The sequence below is a fragment of the Trematomus bernacchii genome, unplaced genomic scaffold, assembly GCF_902827165.1.
Source record: "Trematomus bernacchii unplaced genomic scaffold, fTreBer1.1, whole genome shotgun sequence".
Taxonomy (NCBI): domain Eukaryota; kingdom Metazoa; phylum Chordata; class Actinopteri; order Perciformes; family Nototheniidae; genus Trematomus; species Trematomus bernacchii.
This window is the reverse complement of record NW_022987672.1, coordinates 309,513-314,523: the sequence shown is the minus strand read 5'-3', so window position 1 is coordinate 314,523 and position 5,011 is coordinate 309,513.

Genomic DNA, 5,011 nt, shown 5'->3' with positions numbered 1-5,011 from the left:
TTGGGTGTACCGACAGAGCGGTCAGCTCGGACACTCTTTTAGCCGAAGTCAAGGCAAGTAGCAATGCTGTCTTCCATGACAGTGCTTTCAGGAGGAGAGCTCCAGAGGCTCAAATGGTTCTGTGACCAGAGCCTCGAGCACCACGGCAGGTCCCACTGCGGGGCGGAGGCGTGCACTACTGGGCGCTGCCTCCTGACCCCCTGCAAAAAACCGCGTCATAAGCGGCTGACTGAAGGCTGACCTGCCTCCAAATCCCTCATGGCAGGACGAAATGGCTGCTGCATACACCTTAATTGTGGAATGAGCCAGCCCCCTGTCCACCAGTATCTGTAAGTAGGTAAGAATAGATCCCAGCGTGCACGACAGAGGCTCTAGACTCCTTCCTTCACACCATCGCCGGAATCCCGCCCACTTTGGCCTGTAACAAGCTGTGGTGGATTCTGCTCTTGCTGCTTGGATAGTCTGAATAACGTTATCAGACAGCCCCACCTGTCTCAGCCTGTCCCTGTCAGGAGCCAAGCCTGGAGAGGTTGGCCCAGAGTGGGTAACGCCCCTATTGCACCTTCTTCCTGAGACAGCGCTCCCCAGGACCTGAGGAATCGCTCAGGGCTGCCCACCATCATCTGTGTTACCCCCGCGGTACACGGCGCCAGGCGGCGATCTGGGTCACCAGGATGATTGACAGCTGTTCCCGCCTCACCCTCTCCAGGAGGGGGGGGGGATAATGTGCAGCGGTGGAGAAAGGCGGTAAAGCAGCTTTCTTGGCCATGGCTCGTGTGCAAATGTGTCGACCCCCAAGGGGCAGCTTGTCCCCACCGAGCCAGGGAGAACCACAGGGCACATTGGCTGTTGCGCCGATTGGCGAACAGGGTCCACCTCTGCTCTACCGAACTGAGTCCAGACCTGCTTCACCACCTCCGGGTGAAGCCTCCACTCGTCTGGCAGGGGTCCGCCTCTTGACATGAGGTCGGCCCCCCAGTTCTTCCCGTCCCGGGATGTGCAGGGCCTTAGAGGACAACACAATCTGTGAAACCCACAGCCACAGGTTTCTCTGCTGCGGTCAACAAGGCTATTGAGCGGACTCCGCCCTGCCTGTTGATGTATGCCACTGTGATGCGGTTGTCGCTCCTTACTAGCACATGTTTGCCCTGTATTAAGGGTTTGAAGTGCTGTAGGACCAACATCACTGCTTGCAGCTCCAGGAGGTTGCTGTGCCGCGCCTCTGCCAGAGGCCAGCAACCACCCACAGCTCTCTCTAGGCACGTCCCCCCCCATCCTGTCACTGAAGCGTCTGTGAAGACTGTGATATAGGAGGTTACCTGCCCCAGTGGAGCTCCCCTCCGCAGATTCTCTGGGGACCCCCAGAATCGGAGGTTGCTCTCTACTGAGGGGGGGGATGGTCACCAGACGTCGTTTGTGTCTTAAGATCTAAACGACGGCCGGTAAACCACCTCTGCATGCGACGTGCATGCAGCAGTCCGAGTGGCACTACGGAGTGAGCAGCCGTCATGAGACCCAAAGTCTGCATGATGATCAAAGCTGTCACCGTCGCCCCCTGACGCAGCCTGCAGACTGCCCGCAGCAGGGATGCCTGTCTGCTTTCTGTCAGGGTGGCACGTAGTCTGCCTGCATCGAGCATCACCCCCAGATATTCTACCTGCTGGTGAGGTATGGGGGAGCTCTTCTTCCAATTGACCGCAACTTATTTTCAACCCAACTTGGTTAGGCGTAGGATCAATTGGGCTGTGTGAAACATTGCCCATTCCCTGGACCTGGCCATGACTATGAAGTCGTCCAGATAAAAGAACACCCTCATGCCATGGTCCTGCAGCGGTTGCAGCGTCGTGGCTGAACGTGCGTGTGGGGATAGGTAGTAGCCGAACGGCAGTCTGTTGTACTCATAGGCTACCCCCTGGAAGGCAAAACGCAAATACTTTCTGTGCAATTTCGCCATGAAAGTAAGCGTTCTTCAGGTCGATGGTTGTGAACCAATCGCCTGGCTGCACCAGTCCCAGTAACTGTTTCATAGTTAACATATGGAACTTCTTGCATGCAATGTGCTGGTTCAGGCATTGAAGATCCAGAATGGGCCTGAATTCTCCTGTGTTCTGCGTAACCGACTGTTCTTGCTGCGGAGGTCCCTGAACGCACCGCGGCCACTCTCACGGGGGCCGCGCCTCATAATGGGTGTCCATTAACATCGTATGAAAACGGCCTTGCCGATCTCAACGAGACGTTATGGGAAAATGTGGAATTGTGGAGAGATATGACTCTTACTCTGGGATAAATGCAATAGTTTTTACTAAATGCATTTTTCACACACACATCACTCTAGAACTAGGGTTACTATATACGTAACCCACCGTTCTTGCAACAGGGCCTCTTTTCGACTTTCTGTTGAAAGGAAACCTATCTCCTCCCAGGATGATAGATTTGCCTCTCTATTGCCCCTGAATGGAGGAGGGACGCCGCAAAGCTGGAGTGAGTAACCCAGTCTCAGTGTCCTGCCCCTCTACTCTGTCAGTACAACAGCTGGGCTTCCATTCCCCACAAAACTGTGTTCAGGGGACATGCCAGCAGCTGTGGAGCCACAGCTAAGAAGCTGTAGTATTCTCTGGTGGCCTACTCCGCTGCCAAACCTTCCATAAAAGGGAGTTTTGGCATGGTGGCTGACACAGAAAAAGGGCCGATTTTCTACTGAGGTTCTTGAACGCACCGCGGCAGCTCCCGTGGGGCCGCGTCTCTGTCAAATGCCGTCTCTTTGAAACTGACATTATGGTGAAAAGTGGAAATGCGGAGAGAGATGACTCTTACTCTGGGATAAATGCAATCATTTTCACTGAATGCATTTCTCACACACACATCACTCTCTTGAACCCGCTCAGTGCTTTGACAGCACTACGGTTTATCCCACTCACATGCACGCGCCCACCTGCGTCTCCTATACTGGAGTTTACAGAGGGGCGGGAGTATGGGACAGTGTTCTTTCCTCTCAAATCAAATCAAATCAGGTTTTATTTATAAGCACATTTAAAAGCGATATTTGGTCGAGCCAAAGTGCTGTACATGTAATAAAAACACATTACTAACAAAACACAATAAACGACAATAATTACAACAGATATAACTTAAAAAAAACAAAATAAGAATAAAACACACGGAATAGTCAGGAGTCGTGCTCCGCTCTAACTAGAAAGCCAGAGAGAAGAAGTGTGTTTTTAGTTTTGATTTAAAACCCCTAGGGTCTGGGCCGACCTCACATGGAGGGGGCAGAGTGTTCCAGAGCCTAGGGCCAGCTGCTGCGAAGGCTCGGTGCCTTCGGGTTTTTAGCCTGGTCTTGGGCACTATCAGCAGCAGCTGGTCAGCAGACCTTAAAGCTCTGGCTGGGGTGTAGCGCTGGAGCAGTTCAGTTATATAGGCCGGAGCCAGCCCATTTATGGCTTTAAAAACAAATAAAGGATTTTAAAATCAATTCTGAAACCGAACTGGAAGCCAGTGTAGTGAGGCCAGAATAGGGGTGATGTGGTCGCGCTTTTTGTGACCAGTCAGCAAATGTGCAGCAGCGTTTTGGACTAGCTGTAAGCGTTTGATTGAGGTCTGGTCCATACCCACATACAGAGCGTTACAATAGTCCCTCTGGGGATGAGCAAGAAGCAGCCTACTCCTCACCCACGTGACCAAGGAGATCGATCCAAAGAGCCCTTCCGTAAACACGGGGGCTCCCAGGAGATCAACGCGGTCCTTTTTGGAAAGTGCCAGGCGGCGTGATCCCTCACCGGGATATCACACGGCAGACAACGGCGGCGGCCACGATCAAGCTACAAATAATCGCTCTGATCTGGTGAGGTGGGGGCATCTCCAGCAATGAGCGAGATGCCCAACACACCCGTGTTTATTTGCAGTCGCCTTGTCACGCGGTAGCGTGGCAGAGCTCTTTTCAGCTCCCTGCCCAGCCTGCTGCCCGCTGGGAGCAGCTGCGCTCCGCCGCCATGGTCATCACCTAGGGCGGTGGACCTCCATGGACCGAACCCGGAAGTGCCCGACAACGGCAAAGGGAGCCATCCGCCCTGCTGGAATGGCGAACGTGAATGGCACCGCCTCGGCCATATCCTGGTCCCCCAAACACTCTAACAGAGGTGGTGGAGATCGGTGCCCGTGATCAAACCAGGGCAGGTGGGGCATGGCCGAGATTCCAGTAATGGTGAGTCCATTGCATGATAGAGAGTAGTACCCATAGAGTCCAGTAGAGGGCGCAGCCTGTGTGAGATATAACCAGTTTGTTTAAAGTGTTGTCCGACCCCTCCTCTTGTCCAAAGTGTTTAGTTGTGAACGTCCACACTGGGAGGGGCAGTGAAACTCCATCTGAAAACTCAGGCTGTTCAGAAGCTGTTCCACCGTCTCACAAACACTTCTGATGGAGGATACTGAGCCTTCATCAAAGTCCCAACCAGGTCTTCTGCCAGGTGAACCCTAACCCCTGCTATGGTGCTGGAGGTGGAGCTGGGGGGGTAACGGGGGCTGGTGCAAGAACTGTCCCTAGGTCTTTCCTTTTCCTGATGAACAGCTGTTAGCCAGCTGCAGAGTCCAGTATCTATCCACACAGCCACGTTTCAGGAAGACCAGAATGAAGGATGGACAGAATCCTCTGGTTTTCAACAGTAGCTGGAAATAAATATTCCTGTAGTGCAAAGTTCCCGCTGACGCACAGGACCACCAGCCTGTTCCCCTGTCCTCCTTCACCCTGAGTGTGTCTCTGTGTGGACAGACATAATGTGAGCTAATGCTTCATGATTCCTCCACAGAGGGGACCAGGAGAGCTCGGAGGTTCCCGGTGGTCAGTCTGCCCAGCAGCATCAGACACAGCTGGACTCCATATTTACGGTGAGTACATGTACTACAGATACTTGACCTCTCTTCTGTTCACAGTCATCTCCATGCTGCACTTTTAGAGAGTCAGTCTGTCCGGATCTGATGTTTGGATCCATGGTTTATAGTTTGTGTCGTTCATGTG